General features: G+C 40.6%; 1 long non-coding RNA gene across 1 annotated transcript; it reads right to left on the reverse strand.

Moving 5' to 3' along the window:
* Window positions 1-13,227: 13,227 nt before the first annotated feature.
* Window positions 13,228-16,710, reverse strand: LOC129629245 (uncharacterized). The gene is made up of 3 exons (XR_008703101.1): window positions 16,570-16,710; window positions 14,968-15,110; window positions 13,228-13,712 (listed from the first exon to the last, which is right to left on the reverse strand). It is a non-coding gene; the product is annotated as an uncharacterized LOC129629245 (long non-coding RNA).
* Window positions 16,711-21,361: the final 4,651 nt, after the last annotated feature.

Consider the following 21,361-nt stretch of genomic DNA (forward strand, 5'->3'; position numbering starts at 1 on the left):
AAAGAGAGAAGTTACCTGTCCTCTTAAATCCTGCCAAGCATTACGTCACTGCATTCTATTGGTCAAAGCAGGGCGTAAGTCCCACCCAGATGCAAGGGGAGGCACTGGACACGAGGTGCCAACTGACCTACAGCCATAAAAGAAATAGACGGTGGTTGTCTTTGAAGACCATCTATCACAACAGGATTTTGAAAAACATTTTAAAAATCCACTTAGCAAGACACATGAAAGCTGGGAATTTTCCACTGTCACACTGAACATCTTTAATTATATGAAACCTGTTTAAAATAGGGCTGGTAGTAACTGCTCCGTATACTTTATGGGGTGTGGCAGCCATGGAGGATTGCTAAGATCATCCTTGAAAAAGAAAAACTTCACGTAGTAGTACAGTTAGCCAATAGATTCCAGCAGCTGCACTTTGGGCATTTGTGATAGCAATTCATGCCAGGGCCACACCCTCCCCAGGCAGCTTTTAGCCAGTGACTGAGTACGGCAGTGAACTAGAGCCAGGCCATTTCTGCTTGTCACAGGATTTCTCCAAGGAGATCCTCCTCAGCTCACAGATGCATTTTTTTTTTCCACATCGTAACACCCGCCCTCTGAGATTGGATTGCATTTGATAATCATTCTAGAACAGACAACAGTTGTTAACTAATTGCTTTGGCCTTGCATGCACAAACTTGAAAAACCGCAGTTTCAAAACTGTCAGAATGGGTGTTAGTTTGGAAGAAAATCCCAGAAACAACTGTAGGCCACCCTTTTAACCTCTAGGCACCAAATGCTGTGAGAGGGGATGAATCAGAGGCGCTCAGCAACATTTCCCAAGTAGGAAGCAAAAGACGGCTAATCCCACGGACTCACAAATCCAGCTGAAGAGCCCAGTTCGAATGGCTTTCAGCTCAGCCATGAATTCTTTTACGAAACACTGTATCACCAAGGCTCTTGAAAGTGAAAGTCACTCAGTCGTGTCTGACTCTTTGTGACCCCAGGGACTATACAGTCCGTGGAATTCTCCAGGCCAGAATCTTGGAGTGGGTAGCCTTTCCCTTCTCCAGGAGATCTTCCCAACCCAGGTCTCCCGCATTGCAGACAGATTCTTTACCAGCTGAGCCACAAGGGAAGCCCATGGCTCTTGATCATACTGGAAAAGTTTGACATCCATGCCTCTGAATCAAAACGACTTTCAGGAAAATCTAACTCTAACAGTAAGTTTCAAGAATACTGAAAACAAAATATTTCACATATATTTTTATTTGGTTATATTTGATAGAGCACTGTATAATAACATTTTTATATGTTCTTTCAAACAGCATTAAAACCATAGTGCTAAAACTTTATGTCAAAGTTCGACTGGCAGTGTTTTTCCCTTCTTAAGGTCTACTGTATTTCATCTAGTTTGAGACCCAATTCATTTTTAAGATGTAAAATAAGGGCACATCTTAAAAATGAGTGGTGTCTCAAAGTAGATGAAATACGGTAGAACCACTTGATTCTCTTGCTTTTTCTTGATTCTCTTACTTTCTTTCTAGAACATTTTTTTCTTTCTTTGCCCGATTACTCTTACCCATCCTCTGAATTTTGGCTTAATTATCACTTCCAAGAAGTCTTCCTTAACCTGCCTACCACTACCCTTAGACTATGTGAGTACCCCTGCTGTGTGTCTCCACAGCACCCCATACTCCACTCTCATAACTTTCTCATCCTTTACTCTAGCGGTTTGTATGGTTTTCTATCTCCCTCACAGGGGGCTTCCCTGGTGGCTCAGACCATAAAGCATCTGCCTGCAATGTGGGAGACCCAGGTTTGATCCCTGGGTCGGGAAGATCCCCTAGAGAAAGAAATGGCAACACACTCCAGTACTCTTGCCTGGAAAATTCCATGGACTGAGGAACCTGGTAGGTTACAGTCCATGAGGTCGCAAAGAGTCAGACACGACCAAGCAACTTCACTTTCTTTTCTTTCTTTCTTTCACAGACTATAAACTCCTTGAAAACAGGGGACTCCTCTGTCTTGCTCACAGGGTGCCCTGCACAGCTGACACTCAATAAAGATTCATTCAACAAAGAATAAATTATCAAATGAATAAGTGTCTCCATTGCAAGCATATAAATAAGCTCAATCTATTTTGAATGGTGAAGCAATAAGAATTTTATCTCACAGATGAGGAAACTGAGGCACAGCGAGCATGAGGCTAGTTAACGACAGAGGCAAAGCTAAAATGTCTTAAGGTTCCACACAATAATAGGGATCTCTGACATTTATTGGGTATTTACTGTGTGCCTGGCACAATTCTGACCTCTGTGTATGTATAATTTCACTTGATTTTCATAGTCACTCGGGGTTAGGTGGATGTTGTTAGTAATCCCACTTTATGAAAAAGGAAATGAGAGTGCAAAGAGGTAAAAATTTCCTAAGATAATGGTGGCTTCCCTAGTAGCTCAGATGGTAAAGACTCTGCTTACAATGCAGGAGACTGGGGTTCGATCCCTGGTTTGGGAAGATCCCCTGGAGAAGGAAATGGCAACCCACTCAAGTATTCTTGCCTGGAGAATTCTATGGACAGAGGAGCCTAGCAGGCTGCAGTCCATGGATTCACATATGAGTCAGACATGACTTGGTAACTAACACATACAAGAGAGCTAATAATTGGTGCAGTTGAGATACAAACCAAGGCAGACTCCCAGAAGTTCTACTCTCAGTCACAACATTAGAAACCAGGTAAACTGCATCAAAATATTTAGCAATAGTAAATACTATTAGGTACTAGCAGATGACTTCTTAAGAACATGGTTTCAGGCTGATCCGGGACAAATTGCTCTATCTCAATGGATATAGATACTAACAAAACAGAATTAATTCTAGTAGGGTTAAAAAGTCACTTTAATACAAGTTAGGAGCCCTCAATTCTTTATACACAGCCAACTCTTCAAGTGGCTATATAATCCTGGGTGAATCACTTAACTTCTCTGAAACTCAGTTTCTTCTCTAGTTAAAAAAGGTAGGGTAAAGCAACTGAACCCACAATCCTCTGATGGGCTTCATCACTTTATCTCAAAACAATTAACAGGTACACCAAATGGGAGAGATCAGCAGTGGTTATCATCCTATGCCAAATATTGAATTCGAGGATGTAACTTAAACTCCAGTGTTTGTTCTACAAAATTCAAATAATGTTTGGCAAGGTGAAGGGCTCTTGATCCTCTACCTGAAAGCATAGGTTTTCACATTTCAGCCATGGATTTCTATTCCTTTCCTGCTATTAACAATGTTTGCATTAGTAGGGAGAGGGAAGCCCAGACTTGTGTTGACAGAGTTCAACTGTTGGGGAAAAGTACATACCTGGAGGGAGAACAGTGTTTAACAAGAAACAAGGCATCAGTCTCCACCTGACTCATTCCGAGCTGGGCCTCCCTCTGCTGTCACTTTGTTCCAGCACTGGATCAGAGGTTCATGTGGAAACTTGTTGAAGTCAAGCACTATCAAAAACTGCAGCCCAGCTCTGCTGCAGAGGAAAACAAGATTCTAGCCAGATGAGTGTGGGAGCCAAGGCTACTGGGAAGAGCTGGAGATACTTCCCAGGGCTCCAGGGAGAAACAGGCCCTCACTCTTCAGTGTCACAGGACTGCCGAAACTATTTATTTATCCAAACCTTTGGGGAATGCTTTTCCAATAGGCCCTGGAATCCTTTTTCTTTTCTTGACTTGGTAAGAAGTTAAAGGTCATAATAAGTTATTCGCAAGCTTTGCCTTCAAATCTAGATTCTTACGTCAAGACATCCAGTATTTTCAGGCTTCATGATTGTACTTTGAGCAAGATGAATATGGGTGAATTTCTCAACTTCTCAAAGGTTTAGTTTCCTTACCGAGCAAATGAAAATAATAATGCCCACAACTTGAAGATTAAATGAGATTAGAAAGTGTCCCTAACATATAGTGTACTTAAAAGAGGGAGCTCTTTTATGATTCCTTTCATGAAGGGTATGCGTGTGCTCACTCAGTCATGCCCGACTCTTTGCCACCCACCAGGTTCCTCTGCCATGGGATTATCCCGTCAAGAATACTGGAGTGGGTTGCCATTTCCTCCTCCAGGGGATCTTCCCAACTCACGCACTGAACCTGTGTCTCCTGCGTCTCCTGAATTGGCAGGTAGATTCTTTATCACTGAGCCACCTTGGAAACCCTTCATAAAGGGTATCCCAAGATCAAGAAAAAAAAAAAAAAAAAAGATTAAGATAAAAAAAAAAATTCCCAAGAAAAAAAATTTTTTTTTCATTTATTGTCAGCACTGGGTCTTTGTGTATGGACAGACGTTCTCTAGTTGCCGCCAGTGGGGGCTGCACTTCGTTGCGGGGCACGGGCTGCTCACTGCAGCGGTTTTCCTTGCTGTGGAGCACGGGCTCCAGGGCGCACAGGCTTCAGTCGTTGCAGCACGTGGGCTTAGTTGCCCCGCAGCATGAGGAACCTTCCTGGACCAGAGATCGAACCCATGTCCCCTACACTGGCAGGTGGATTCCTAACTATTGGACCACCAGGGAAGTCATCAATCATTTTTTTAATCCTCTAAAATCAACCAAACTTGGGAAAGCAGCCCTTCTACTTAGAGATTTTCTAGAAGATCTCTTTTGGTAGTTTACAACAATTCTTCTTCGCATAAGTAGAACTGAAAAAAAAAAAAGTTGAGATAAATGTATAGAGAGATAGATAAATTGTATTTCCAATTTGTATTTATTCAACAAACATTTAAAAGCACCAGACTTGGAGTAGGATAATAATTGCTTCCTTTTTAAAGAACTTTTAGCTTACAATGATTTGTCACAAACATTTATTCATTTGAAATTCCATCATACTTGTTTTTTTATTGAGTATAGTTGATGTACAGTATTATATAAATTACAGGTATACAATATAGTGATTCACAATTGTTAATGGTTATGTGATTCACAATTGTTAAAGTTTATATTCCATCTATAGTTATTATAAAATATTGGCTATCTTCTCTGTAGTATGATATATCTTTGTAGCTTATTTTATACATAATGGTTTGTCCCTTTTAATCCCCTACCTCTAGATATGGCCCCTCCTCCTGTCCTCTCCCCACTGGTAACCATTAGTTTATGCTCTATATCTGTGGCTATTTTTTGTTATATTCACTATTTATTGTATGTTTTAGGTTCCACGTATAAGTTAAATCATACAATATTTATCTCTCTCTGTCTGACTTATGTGGAAAGATACAGCATATTTTTGGATTAGAAGGTTAATATTGTTAAACACTACCCAAGGCAATCTACCACTCAGTGCAATCCCCATCAAAACACCAATAGCATTTTTCATAGGTAAAGACATTTACTCATCTATTAGAGGTAAGAGTGAAGTTATAGCAGTCAAGTGAGTGCTAGAAGATCATAGTCTTTAATATCAGATAAACCTCAATTTGAGAATTGGATCTGATACCAGTTCTGTATCCCCCTGAGCAAGTTCCCTTTCTGCACCTCATCTGTGAAATGGGAATAATATGCCTATTTTGTAGGGTTATTGTGAGGATCGGATAAAATACTACATAGAAGGTATGATTACACACACTGTGTGGCATATAGCTTAGCACACTATCAATATCATCATGGCCTTTATTGTAGTTTTTATTATTGTTCAAGGAGCCAAACTAGCAGAAGTAGGACTAAAGCTCTTGCTTGCTAAATTCCAGTCCAGTCTTTTCTGCCATACCAATAGTTTTCAAACATGTCAAACATTACCTCTTTAAGAAAACAGTATCGTATATTGCTCATGTATCTATAACACAGCAGAGGTTGTTAAGAGTTGGAGGAGGGAAGCTGAAGTGCCTTCTGCCCACCCCTACTTCCCACCACACAGACAGACATCTCTCCACACGTGATGCTGCATTAACTACCAGGTCAGCTACCTGCGTCACCATTGACTGAGAGTCACCAGGGACTTGGTCTCAATGAGTTAAGCGGACAGGTAGACAGCAGTGCTTCCATTTGCCTTGTCAGGGCCATTTGTCTCTTCTCCTACTTATCTTGCTTTGCTCCTCATTTGCTGTCAATCTGTTGCCCCTTTGATTGTTCCTCTACCTGAAGTCTTCCATCAGCTCAATCAGAACGAGGTATCCCTCCTCTGCTTATGTAGCACTTAGCTTTTCGTTCAGTTATAGCACTTGCCTCATTCAGCCTCTTGTTCTAAAAGTTACTTATAACAGGTCAGTCTTACCCTTGAGATGGGAAGCAACACAAAAGCACGGAGCCTGGTTAATCATTTCTGATACCCCCTCAACTTCTACTGTTGGGCTTTGCAAAGTACAGATGCGCAATAGTACATTGTGACTTGGAGCCAAATAATGTCCCAATAAACCTGATCAGAAGAATTATATATGCAAGAACTTCCAGATATTCAAGCTGGTTTTAGAAAAGGCAGAGGAACCAGAGATCAAATTGCCAACATCCAATGTATCATCAAAAAAGCAAGAGAGTTCCAGAAAAACATCTATTTCTGCTTTATTGACTATGCCAAAGCCTTTGACTGTGTGGATCACAAGAAACTGTGGAATACCAGACCACCTGACCTGCCTCTTGAGAAACCTGTATGCAGGTCAGGAAGCAACAGTTAGAACTGGACATGGAACAACAGACCAGTTCCAAATAGGAAAAGGAGTACATCAAGGCTGTATATTGTCACCCTGCTTATTTAACTTATATGCAGAGTACATCATGAGAAACGCTGGGCTGGAAGAAGCACAAGCTGGAATCAAGATTGCCAGGAGAAATATTAATAACCTCAGATATGCAGATGACACCACCCTTATGGCAGAAAGTGAAGAGGAACTAAAAAGCCTCTTGATGAAAGTGGAAGAGAAGAGTGAAAAAGTTGGCTTAAAACTCAACATTCAGAAAACTAACATCATGGCATCCGGTCCCATCACTTCATGACAAATAGATGGGGAAACAGTGTCAGACTTTATTTTTCTGGGCTCCAAAATCACTGCAGATGGTGACTGCAGCCATGAAATTGAAAGACACTCCTTGGAAGGAAAGTTATGACCAACCTAGATAGCATATTAAAAAGCAGAGACATTACTATGCCAACAAAGGTCCATCTAGTCAAGGCTATTGTTTTTCCTGTGGTCATGTATGGATGTGAGAGTTGGACTGTGAAGAAAGCTGAGCACTGAAGAATTGATGCTTTTGAACTGTGGTGTTGGAGAAGACTCTTGAGAGTCCCTTGGACTGCAAGGAGATCCAACCAGTCCATCCTAAAGGAGATCAGTCCTGGGTGTTCTTTGGAAGGACTGATGCTAAAGCTGAAACTGCAATACTTTGGCCACCCCATGCGAAAAGTTGACTCATTGGAAAAGACTCTGATGCTGGGAGGGATTGGAGGCAGGAGGAGAAGGGGACAACAGAGGATGAGATGGCTGGATGGCATCACCGTACCAACTCGATGGACATGAGTCTGAGTGAACTCCGGGAGTTGGTGATGGACAGGGAGGCCTGGCGTGCTGCGATTCATGGGGTCGTAAAGAGTCGGACATGACTGAGTGACTGAACTGAACTGAATATATAATGAACATAATAATATATAGAATACATTTGTAGCTTGCAAAGAACAATTATAAATAAAGTGAAAGAAAGTGAAAGTTGCTCAGTCATGTCTGACTCTTTGTGACTCCGTGGACTATACAGTCCATGGAATTCTCCAGGCCAGAATACTGGAATGGGTAGCCTTTCCCTTCTCAGGGGATATTCCCAACCCAGGGATAGAACGCAGGTCTCCCACGTTGCAAGCAGATTCTTTACCAGCTGAGTCACAAGGGAAGCCCAAGAATACTGAAGTAGGTAGCCCAGCCCTTCTCCAGCAGATCTTCCCAACCCAGGAATCTAACTGGGGTTTCCTGTGTTGCAGGAGGACTCTTTACCAGCTGAGCCACCAGAGAAGCCCAATTATAAATAGGTAAATACTAAAAGATACTTATATTTTATATTTATACTTATTGCTTGCTTGCATGCATGCTCAGTCGTGTCCTATTCTTTGTGACCTATGGACTATAGTCCACCAGACCTCTCTGTCCATGAAATTCTGCCATTCCCTTCTCCAGGGGATATTCCCAACCCAGGGATCAAACCCATGTCTCCTGTGTCTCCTACATTAGCAGGCAGATCCTTTACCACTAGCGCCACCTGGGAAGCCCAAGTCTCCTCCAAGAACTCACCAAAAACACAAGTGCTGAATGTCTGGAAAATGTGCCCTTTTGTAACAGGGTTGCTACTTTCTCCCCACTTTCACTTTCCTTAAGACACTAAGGAAGTCTTAGAGTTGGCTCTAAGAATGGAAACTCCAGACAGAAAGGAGCCCAGCCTCTGGGTAGCTCTGGAGAGACTAGGGCATGCTGTTGGTTCCTCTGCCGGAGACCTGCTTTGAAGTTTGGTTGAGGAGGCCCCAATCAGACTATGTTACCACCGGGCTTTTTTTCACTTGTTGAATGCAGGCAGGTCTGCCGAGACTGCAGCTGACAGCTGTGTTTACAACTTCCCATCACCCTTGTTAATTAATGAATTCTGGGCCTGGTGCTCACCCTGAATAGACGTCTACATCACGGGATGGTGGCAAGTCATCCTTGCAGGAGAACCACACAACACCTGGGCACTGGTGTTAATCAGGGGCGTTGCAGGGCATGCATGGGGGTGGGTAAAAAGCGGCTGAGACAATAGAACGCAAGCCTTATGCATGAAGGTTAACCATCCTAATACAATTCACAGATGCTCTCAGATTTAGTTTCCACAACTTTGAAGACTCCGACTCCTGCTTTACAAATGCACTGCACATATCAGATTACATGCCTTAAAAAGTGTTCCCAAAGATGTGAACTAAAAATTATGACCACTTCCACTGAAATGATCAATTATTCCCTGGATCATAAGATGTATCAATAAATCTTAGCAGAGGGTGTAAAGAAGCAGCTACCAGATCCTACGGTAATTCCAAGGGAGGAAAGGGGTCTGTCTCATGTCCTAAAAAGACCTACCTCATCATAGACTCCAGCCTCGGAAAGCTTTAACATGGAAGCAGGGGAAATTGAACTAGAAAATGGCCTCAGTCTTCAGAATTTTACTTTCTAGAAAGAAAAATGTCTATTTGTGAGATTGTAATGACAAGTGATTTTAAAAGGCAGTATTCCTTAGCCGTCTTTGTAAATTATCTTTTGGATGGAACCCATAAGTACATCCCTGCCCCATGCCACCAAGCATTCCCAAATGGAACAGACTTTAAAAAAACCTCAAACAAGGTTGCTCTGTGTGACTAGAGTCAAACAAAAATAGCATGACAGAACAGACTTGCTATCAAAATATTCATGAAGTTTTAGACGATTACCATGATTAGAAAAACTTGGGTTTTCATATGTAAAGAAATTATCCCTGTCTTTTGGAATGCAATAGATATAATAGTTTCTGTGATTATCTAATAGAAAAAATCCTATAATATTAATACCAGGTGCCTAATTGAACTCAGAATTTTCCATCCTATTTCTGGCTGTATCACAGCCAGCTGTGTGACCTTTGACTTCTCGCCTCCCCATCTAGTCTTCACTCTCCTCGTCTTCAAAGTGATAGTAACAACACCTGGCTTGGTTCCTGCATTTCCCAGGACTGTCGATCTCTAACTGAGAATGGGTGGGAAACTGATTTGCAAACGTGAAGGAGGAATAGGATGATAACAGTTATATTCTAGAGTAGACTTCTTTTTTGTTTTTCTGTTGCTGTAGTCCTCCTTCCAAGGAACCTTTAGAACTCTGTGTTTCAAAACATTTTTTAAAGTCTGTTCCATTTGGGAATGGTTGGTGGCATGGGGCAGGGATGTACTTATGGGTTCCATCCAAAAGATATTTACAAAGACGGTTAAGGAATACTGCCTTTTAAAAATATTATTTGAAAAAGGGGAAAAAATGAAATGTTAGCCTAATAAAGCAAGTATGAAGCAGCATTTATAAAATAGAGCAAACACTGAGTAACAATTTATCTCAAGACATCAGATGAATGTGTCTGGGAAGTAAACTTGGTGTATGGTTTCACACTTGAAAGAACATGGAGCCAAATACATTGATATATTCCTAGAACAATTTAGACTGTCAACATTGATGTGAGAAATCACCATTTTTCTATGGAGTCACAGAATTTTACTCTACAGTATTTTCTTTACAGCTGTGAGACAAAGAAAGGTGTTATCAAAATCCTGTTATGAAAGGCATTATGCTGAGTGAAAGAAGCAAAATTCAAAAAGTTACACATGCTATAGTTCCATTCATGTGACAAAAAGACACAACTATAGTGGCAGAGACTCGATGAGTAGTCACCGGGGGTTCAGGATGGTGGCAGGTGAGCCTAGAGAGGGATAGCAAGAGAGTTTTGGGGGATGAATGAACTATACGGTATCCTGACTCAGATGGTGGCTTACACATAGCTAAGTCACTTCAGTCTTATCTGACTCTGCAACCCTATGGACCGTAGCCGCCAGGCTCCTCTGTCCATGGGATTCTCCAGGCAAGAATACTGGAATGGGTTGCATGCCCTCCTCCAGGGGACCTTCGCAACTCAGGGATCAAAGCCGCCTGTCTTATGTCTCCTGCATTGACAGGCAGGCTCTTTACCATCAGCGCTGACTGGGAAGCCCTACAAATCTGTATCTGTATTAAAACTCATAGAACTATAGACCAAAAATGAGTCAGTTTTATTGTATGACTGTTTAATAATAAAATTAATGAAAGAAGGAAAGAGAAAAAATAATCACATCACTGAATCATATGCAAGAGAACACAGTCCTTGGTTTCTGAAATGTCATGGCTGTGTTTGTAAACAAGCTTGACCCCAGAACTTTTCAACATCAGTGGGCACAGAATTCATTTCAGGCTTTACTTATAATGAGGATGCTCATAAAATGGGTCTGGAATCATATCTGATATTTTGCATTTCTATAAAGTTCCCAAGTGATGTCAATGCCTCTGTACATGCATATAACACTTCAGAAAGTCTAGGTTTTGTAGAACTTAGTTCATGTGGAGCAATTGTGACAAATATGTGCTCTCATGCCAACTACCCACATCCCTTACTCATAATAGAGATCACTAGTCAGTCAAACACACTTTTCTCCTGAGCCTGTGTAGGTTCACCAGGTAGAATGCAGTTGAGGGCAGATGATTCTCAATAGGGAAGACTATGCGAGATGAAACCTACTGGTCATCTTGTCCTGCAGTACTGATGTAAGTACCATCCATCAACGTTGCAAAGAATCCACTTGGAATACCAACTTTCTTTCTCAGGCCTTAAAGTTCTGGTTCCAAAACTCTGTGTCCCAGACAAATTAGCCATAGTTAATTACAGATGTATCTTGTCTTTCAGCAGAGGTAAGAAAACCTATCTTTCCAACAAGAGTGGGAATATATCATCTGCTTCTTTTATTAACTCCCTTAATATCACATTGCGCCTCAGTTTCTTCACCTACAAAATAAGAATACTGCTATCCCTAAGGTTGTTGCTAGAATTAATAAGAAATTAATGTGACTTGCTTAGAATAGCACTCTGCCCAGAGTGAGACTCAGTAATGGGTAACCATTATCATAATTCCTCAAGGATGCCTAGCACAGTGCCATGTCCATGACAAATGTTAAAGAAAAATACTATTTCTACTTCCTGTTGATCATTGTGTAAATTAGAATTATTGAATGAGCTCAGCAGGAACCTGCTAAGATGCAGAACTTGGTCATTCTCGTTGTCGTTCAGTCCGACTCTTTGCAACCCCATGGACTGCAGCACGCCAGGTTTCCCTCTCCTTCACGGTCTCCCTGAGTTTGCTCAAACTCATGTCCATTGAGTCAATGTTACCCTCCAACCATCTCATCCTCTATCACCGCCTTCTCCTCCTGCCCTCAATCTTTCCCAGCATCAGGGTCTTTTCCAATGAGTCGGCTCATCAGGTGGTCTAAGTATTGGAGCTTCAGTTTCAGCATTAGTCCTTCCAATGAATAGTCATTCATATGCTTAGTAAATTATCTTTTCAGCAGTTAAACTTTTATTATCATTTAACCTTTCATCAACTTCAGATCAGATCGGATAAGATCAGATCAGTCGCTCAGTCGTGTCCGACTCTGCGACCCCATGAATCGCAGCACGCCAGGCCTCCCTGTCCATCACCAACTCCTGGAGTTCACTCAGACTCACATCCATCAAGTCAGTGATGCCATCCAGATCAGTTCGAAATTTCTTTGCTGATTTTCCAAACCATAAAATACAGTGAATTTTACAAGACCATGGACCTACTTTGTTATGCATTTCCCCCCTGTATTACAAGAGGCTAGTTGATGGCATATTTTTTAATGTGAGGTTTTTCTAAAAGGAAGAATGAAAATTCAATATACTTATATATGCCATTGGTTTGAGACAAAATCTTAAGAATTATTTTTGTGGAGATAGAGGAATAGAATATGTAAAAACTCAATATTTGAGACTATATGCCATCTACTGAATGCCCTTCTCTGGTCTGTCATGACAGCTTCTGTTATACATTTTCCTGGTTTTACATGTGTGCACTCAGTCGTTCAGTCAAGTCCTACTCTTGGCGACCCCATGGACCGTAACCTGCCAGACTCCTCTGTCCATGGAATTTTCCAGGCAAGAATACTGGAGTGGGTTGAAATTTCCTTCTACAGAGGATCTTCCCTACCCAGGGATCAAACCCTCATTTCTTGCATCTCCCGCATTTTGGTAGGTGGATTCTTTATACCACTACACCACCTGGGAAGCCTTCTTTATGTATTTAATGTCAAAAAATTCATGACTATTATTTAATGTATTTTCAGCTTTAAAAGGCACAATAGTATATGTGTGACAACATATAACATATGTAACAACATACAAATAAAGCCTAAGAACAATTACAAAAGTAGAAAAGATACTGCTATAGAGAAGCCAAGATGAAGAGTAAAACAAGAGCTGAATTTGGAGTCAGAAGATTGTGGTGAAGCATCAGTTCTGTCCCCCAACCTCTCTGAACTTTTGTTTATTAGGATTAATAAAAAATGTTATTAGTTAAGTTATCAGATAAGTTATTTTTATAATTAATTTCAGTTCAGACATTCTAAATATTGATAACATTACATAACACTCATGGGTTTCATTCAAGCATTTGAAAAAAAAAATCTGTATAGTTATCCTAAGTATCCAGGTGAGAGCAAAAGAAAAAAAAAATTATACTACTTCCAAAGTCTAGTTTAGGTAATAATTGAGGGTTCATTTTCACCCGAGTTACTGGTTTTCTGCCACTGGAGGGCGTGCGGTGCTTGGTTGTAAACTGTCCCTCTGGGCTTTCGCTCTCTTGCTCACAACTTCATTTTCAGTCCATTGCATTGGAATCAGAGCATCAAAGAAACCACCTCCCTCATTTGGCAGAGTTAACATATGAGAGGTAGGCCTGAGAGAATGTGTGAGCTGGCAAAGCCAACAGAGCAAAATCTTAATCTGCATTGTGCCATTTCAACTACCTTTATTTCCCCTTAATAGTCGACCCATATAGACCTTCACACCACGGCCTCGCTTCACTCAGTTCTGAGTGCACTTCTGCTCCTCTCTCCTTCACGTGGCTTTTCCAAGTTCCCTTGTATTTTTCACAAGTCTCCAGCAGAGACTAGATCCTGGTCCTCTTGAATATAGCCTAGTGGGTGGAATGGATTTAGTTCACAATCAGAGTCCACTTACTGGTCTCTAGAAGATTTGCCCCATTCTTGATCTAGGATACGAGTAGTGTGAAAGGCAGAAGAAATGCCGCTTTCCAGGAAGCTGGTTTTTACTGAAATTCTAGTGTCCACTGAGTACAAGGAATGCGTCCCACCCTTTAAAGAGCTCCCAGACTAATTGGAGGATTAAACAGAGAATGGCAGGGATGGGATACAGAATGACAAGTCTTGAAGGAACTTTAGAATTCTCTCTTTTTATATGTGAACAACTGAAGTTCTGTGTTGAAAACAATTGGTAAGTCTTTTCCCAACTTAGAGAAAACGAGTGCTGTGATCAATTACTCATGTCTGCCATGGGCATGGACTAGAGTATGATATGCATGGATTTACCAACCCTGATTTTCCATTCTAGGCCCCACTTTTTTCTTTTTTCTGTTTTTTTTTTTTTTCAGCTGGGGAAACTAAGGCCTAAAAAAAGGAAAGGAATCTAGTTGAGGTCATTTAATTAAGTGTGAAAGAATAAGTTTTCAAAGCATTATAACCTTAGGCAAATCAGTCTAGAGTTAGAGGAGGGTGTTTTTTCTATTCTGAAAGCCCTGACTGGTTCTTCCACCTCACCTAGTTTTCCTGGCACACTTGGACTGATTTGTTCCTTCTTCTGAAAATATCCTGTGATTTTTTTTTCTTTTTCATTTTTTTTTCTTATGCAATTGTCACTACTTATTATAGAATGCATGTCACACATATAAATAACAAGGCATAAAATGTAATAAATACTCACCCTGTAATCCACCCCTTAATTTAAGAAATAGAAGCTATTTCAAACCAAGGAGTAGGCTTGCTATGAGATCTAGGCTGAAGGTCAGATTAACCTCAAGATTTACACCCCAGAGGCTCTAAGAGCTGGGGTGAAAGTGAGTGGCTATCTGTGAAATCATCTTTAATAATGGGGGGCAGAACAAAGATTAAATTAAAAGTTGATAAAATAACAATATAACTCTACTAACAATAGAGTTAGTAGGCTTCTGTTAGAACCAGGCAACAGTTACTGCCAGCTTTGAAAGAGATGCATCCAGTAGCAATACTTGATGATTTCATGAATCAATAAATTCTTAGAAGGAGAAACAAACTAGTCAAGTGAGTGAACTTGCCCTATATAAAGCTACAAAGCAACCTGATATAGGGAAATGATTCCCAAAAGACAAGAAACTGAAGACTCATCCCATGACTTACAGTCCCCAAAGCTAAAGTGTCGATTTCTTGTCATTCTCATCTTCCAGCAGGAGGGTTCTGCTCGGTTCTTTTACTGCATCCTCTAAAGGGGATGTTCAGTTCACCCTGAATTGACTTCAGAAGTCCAAAGAGACTCAAAGGCTCTGCAGTACAAATAAAACCACCTATGTCCTTAATTCTTTTCCTTCCCTTGTGCATATTTTTCTGATTTGAAAGATACTGGGGAAAGGTCTGGGACCTAATCAGATAAACAGTTCCTCCATGATACAGTCCCTTTACGAGGAAAGTTTCAACATTTCGTCCTTCCCAACAATAGTGTCGCCTCCCACTCCAGTGCCCTGAGTGTCTCTCTGTGTGATCCGCGTCCCATTCCCTCCTGGTCTCCAGAGGGGCATGCGTGTCCCTCTTTCTCTGCAGTGATTGCCAGAAATCTCTTAATCTCCTTTGGATATAATCTCCTGTTCTATTTTAGTCTTCACGTTTTCTTTTTTTCAATCTCCAAAGAGGCCTAAATTGGGCAAAGGTGGTTTGGTCAGTTTATTTTCAAACTCACCTGAGGGAAAATCTGGAAAGTAATCACATAAGAAGAGGATAACTTTCTTCTCTTTCTATTAAAGAGAACCTCAGGGCCTGATCTAGACCACCCACCAAAAGCAAGATCTAGCCTTTTTTAAAGCCTACTACAATCTTTGGCTTTTTCAAGACCAGCCCCCACCCCCCACATTGGATCTACTCTCCAAAGAGTCTGTTAAACTAAATGTAAAGAAACTATACTTCCATAAAATTAATTTTAAAAATAAAAATGGACAACCAATAAGAACCTACTATCTAGCACAGGGAACCTACCATATAGCACTGCTCAATACTGTGTAACAACCTAAATGGGAAAAGAATGTGAAAAAGAATAGATACATGCATGTATATAACTGACTCACTTTGCTCTACACCTGAAACACAACATTGTTAACCAACTATTCTCCAAAATAAAAATTAAGGCTTTTTTTTAAGGCTATTAAATGAAGATGAAAATAAATGCCTAATAACTCTGCTGTGTTCATAAAGACAATGTACCCTGCCCTGCCTCCACAGTTCTCGGTTTTGCAAATAATGCTCCCTGAATTCTCTCCCTTCCCTAATTATGATGTACATTGCTAAGAACTTGGTGTTCTGTGTGAGTTGTCCATTAGAAGATTTTAAATAGATAAGGAGTCCTTACTTTGCCCCAAGCCCTACCCCCATGATACTAATTACCCAGCTAGGTTGAAAAGTGATTTAACGCAACTTTTATGTTCCACAAGCTAACAGTAAACTTCTATTATTTGCCTAACACATGTCCTGAGATCTTCCCAAATCTCCAATTTCGAGAACACTCATGGCATCTAGTTTTCCCTGGTAAATGTTTATTTAACTTTGTTGTGCAATCTTATTTTACTTGATCCCCACTAATAAAATCCCCTCCTTTTTGAAATATTCTTCCTTTGGTTTCCATTCTCTCAGTTTCCTTTATTGGCTCCACCTCCTCTGCTAAAAATTAAAGTCCTCAAAGCACAGCACTGAGTCCTTTTCCTTTTCACTTGACATTTTTACCACAAGGGTTCTTACCCATTCCCCAGACATCAAAGACCATCCATATGCAGATGACTCCCATATTTATCTTTCTATTCCAGATAACTCCTTGACCTCACAGCCAAAACTTGCAAGCGCGTATTGCATGCTTGTGCTGGGGTATCTGCTTCACATTTCTATAATCAAACTCAATTACCTCTATTAAGCCTTTTATTCTGGCAACCTTCTCCATCTCAACAGATGTCACTTTTATCTACCCATTTGCTTAAGCAAACGCGAGTCATCCTTAATTCTTCCTTCTCCCCCACCACCATCTTCCCATATTCAGTCAATCACCAAATCCTCTAATTCCTACTTCCACAGGTATCTCAAATCCATCCCCTCTTTCCCATCATTGCCATTCCCCAAATCTAAGATGCCATGACCTCTTTTGTCTTCTTCTAATGCGTACGTACACAAGCATTAAATACACAAAGCAGCCTGGATGATTCTTTAAATTATACATCAGATCATATCACCCTCTGGCACCAATCGCTTAAATGGCTTCTCTGCCCTGTAATAAAACCACAGATCTTTCCAGGGCCCACACAACATGCTCTGATCTCATCATCCACCTCTCTAGCCTCATCTACCACTCTCCTGGCACCCACTCTGCTCAGCCACCATGTACCAAATCAATACACAGAAACCTTAATGAGCTGGAATGCTCCGGGTCACTGAGGAATAAGCAAAGCAAGTTTTGTGTTTCCTCTCTTTGGGATTGAAAGTCTTTCCCGAAAGTGGGAATCCTCTGTGCTACTCTGAATGTCAAAGTCAGCAAAAAATAACAGTAATGTTCTTCATAAACTGAAAATATGACATGCCTTTGGCACCATTTTTCACTAGTAATAAGTGCATGAGTTACTGTTCAGGGTAGTGGGTAAAGGTGAAAAAGGCATAGGAATGAATTTTACCGTTTTCACAAAATTCACTGGGGTGACTTTTGCTATGATTGTACTTGTATTTTTGAGGAAACTAAGCTATTTTTGTAGCTGTCTGTTAATTGGCCTCTTGCTCTTAACAGTGGAATATGGGGACAGAGTCTTAATAGTTAACACACATGGCTCATTAATCCCACTTAGTCTAGACAGCTTTCATCTGTGGATGTATGTGTCTCTGTGTATGCAGCTCTGTGTCATGGGAAAGTTATTTAAGTTTTCTGACCCTCAGTTTTCTCATACATAAAAAGGGATGATAAAAATTAAAGTTGTCCAAAGTCTATATGAAGCATTTAGAATGGTAAGCCCTGAAGTTAATAGTTATTGTTAGCAAGTGGAGAGGGAAGATTCATAAATAAATCTCCCTTAATATTTTGGCTTACTTTCTCCCAAGCCAAGATCATTTCACTTTGCTATTACCAACTGTTAAAATTCTATGTAAGTACTATATAATTTCCTTTTCCCAGTGACACCTTTGTCCTCTCCAAAACAGACATTCTAGGATTGGACAGTGGTTAGGGAGACACCATTCATGCTACAATGGCCGTGCTTTGGGGCTTTGTGAAATTCTTTTTCTGAACGTAAATACTTTTAAAACAGAGTGCTGTTATCTCAAGGTCTGGCCCCTGGGTTTTAGATAAGCTGGGACTTTCCATCAGTCTTCTTGCTCATGGTAAACATCATCTCTTTCAGAATGCACCCTGTCTCTCTTGTAGGGCTCCAAACAAGTCAGATATTCAAACAGAAGGTTCCTGACACTGCCGTGAAGAAAGATGACTCTGGGAGGGATTTTCCATGTTACACCAGATTTGAAGGCCAAAGGGTCAGCTTGGGCACCTCGAGTCCTCCATCAATAATTCCAGCCAGGACAGGATCATCAATTCCCTTCATCTTAAGCAAGACCTGGGATCACTCTGTTAGAAGCTGAGCCAATGGCCTCAGATAATTTAACATTCTTCCCTTTAGTAGGTTATCCTCAAATAGAACATCATGGGCCCATCTAAAGCCAGCAAGATTTAAAGGAACTTGGAGAGTTTCCAGCTGTATACAGAAAACAACATCTTTACTGTATGGGAGATAAAAGTGAAGGGGAGAGGTCTCTTTAGGAAAATGTATTGAATCTTTTTAAGGAGTGATGGTACAGGGGTTCAGATGTCAAAAGCAAAAGCCTACCTAGAGAAGACAACCATGTGACTATTCCTTTCAGTTCCCATAATTAACTTGTGCTGCAAATCTGCATAAACAAATGTTATGAAACAGAATGTGAGAATGACTCTTCCATTTCTACAAATGAGACATTTATGCTAGCAAATTATAGGTCATTGTCCAAATGCTAACCATACCAGAAATCCTTAAATACGATGATTATGTCACCTGTCTTTATTAGTATTCATTTATAAGCAAGAGTCAATAAACTCCTAGTCAATGTGTAAGACATTAAAAGACCAATTAGCAAAAATTATCTATACCAAAAGAGCCACAGATAAACCTGGTTTCAGTTACTAAAAGGAGAAAACACACACATGTGAAACAAAACAAGTATGATCTGTAATTTTAGAAGAATTGGAAACAGCGATGTTTAAGGGAAACCAGTTGTTGACTGCCTGGCAATATTGGTACAACACATACTACTTTGGGGTCCATTCTGTATTGGTGACAATGTGAAAGAGATGTGGTATATTAATATCACCAGGAGATCTCTGTCCTGATGACAGAGTCTCACATGTGTCTCAATTTGTTATATTAAATTAATCTAAAAGAGAACAGGAATTTTTCTAAAGTTTTGTGTCCGTGAGGAATTAATTTTTAACCTTCCAGCTCATGTCCATATCTGTTATCTTCTGTCATTTCCTCTCCTGGGTCCAGAAGGAGGCCTGCCTATGAACTGAAAGATGAAGAGCAAGGCTCCTGGTTTGGGATGGGCACCTACTCTGGTCACATGTCATGCTGGAAGCCAGAATATTACGGCTCTTGAATTCCCTTCTACATGATCCTAAAGAAGGAAATACAAAGAGACAGATACAAGAATTTAATGTTTTTATGAGTTATCATTTTGTCTCTAACAGATTTACAGAGAGATGAAAAAAAATTGCTCAAAGGAGAATTTGCTTCAGAAAAAAAGGACTTGAAAAACCACACTCAAGCTTTCGATTTCTCTTCTTTGTTCACTTCTTACCCAACTCTCCTTTCTTTGATTTGCCTTTTCTTTGTTAATATATTTCTAACTTTTTAGATTTTCAAATGCAACATCTTTTGCAGAACTAAACAGTGCTGCTGCTGCTAAGTCGCTTCAGTCGTGTCCGACTCTGTGCGACCCCACAGACGGCAGCCCACCAGGTTTCCCCATCCCTGGGATTCTCCAGGCAAGAACACTGGAGTGGGTTGCCATTTCTTTCTCCAATGCATGAAAGTGAAAAGTGAAAGTGAAGTCGCTCAGTCGTTCCCGACTCTTAGCAACCCCATGGACTGCAGCCTACCAGGCTCCTCTGTCCATGGATTTTCCAGGCAAGAGTACTGGAGTGGGGTGCCATTGCCTTCTCCGGAACTAAACTGTAGTATTCATTTATTTTTAATCAGAAGGCAATGCATAATATTTATTCTCCTGAAACATAAGGTCAGACTATTATTATTCATTCAACATTTTTCAGACTGATGATTTGAAATACAAACTGAAACTGTCTTCTTTTAAAGCTAAATTAGTAATTTTTTTTTCAAAATTCAATCTCCATATTTTTAATCCCAGGCCCCCCAAAAAGGTAATAAGCAGTTAATTTTGCATTACAAGGTCATCAGCACTTCTGGCTGGTCCTCAGCTTTATTCTTAAGCTCATCTAGGTTTCGACATAAAGGCCAACACCACAAGGGAAACCCTCCCTACCCCACACTTTGAATTTTAAGGAGTAAATACTCAGGCAGACACAGACAACCAAGAACTTTCTCAATCCTCTCTTCTTACTTCCCATAGAAAGTAGGAGGATGATAAAGGCAAGAAGGACAAAGATGAGATGGAACCAGGATGACTTTCAAAAAATCAAATCTACTAACATCCTCCTTCTCAAAAGCCTTCATGTCGACTCCTAAACAAAGGACCAGCACAACCCCAGAGAGAGAAATTCAAACTGATGACTTTTGAGATACAAATTGAAAACTGTCCTTTCTTAAAAGCTAAACTAGCAATTTTCTTTTTCCAAAATCAGTCTCCATACAATCAAGCGCCGTACACCCAGCCTTCCTCTATCTCTCCCACTGTCATCCAATTTGTTCCAGCTATGCTGTCTGCGGGTGCTTCTCCAGACACATTCTGTTCTTTTCTGTCCAGGTCCCTGACTCTTCACAGGTGTTTTACTAGCCATGACTGGTCTTCATAGCATTTGTCGTCCCGCCAGCTGGAAGAACGCTCACCCCTACTTATCGTTTTCAGGTGTTTTCTAAGTTGAGCTTATGTGTGTATGCACAGGCACTCCATCATGTTCAACTCTTTGAGGCCCCATGAACTGTAGCCCTCCAGGCTCCTCTGTCCATGGAATTTTCCAGGCAAGACTACTGGAGTGGGTTGCCATTTCCTCCTCCAGGGGGTCTTCCCGACCCAGGGATCAAACCTGTGTCTCTTGCATCTCCTGCATCGGCAAGTATTTACCACTAGCACCACCTGGGAAGTCCTCAAGTGGAGATTATTGAACAATATTTAAAGTCTCCAACTTTGTCAGTGTTCTTACACTGCTTATTAGTAGGCTAGGAAGTCATGTGCATGGGTAAAATGTAAATAATGTAACTTTTCAAAGGAGGAAATTTTACATTTTAAATTTATATTGGCATATAGTAGATCTACAATATTGTATTAGTTTCAGGCA

The sequence above is a fragment of the Bubalus kerabau genome, chromosome 15 (genome assembly GCF_029407905.1).
Source record: "Bubalus kerabau isolate K-KA32 ecotype Philippines breed swamp buffalo chromosome 15, PCC_UOA_SB_1v2, whole genome shotgun sequence".
NCBI classification, from domain to species: domain Eukaryota; kingdom Metazoa; phylum Chordata; class Mammalia; order Artiodactyla; family Bovidae; genus Bubalus; species Bubalus kerabau.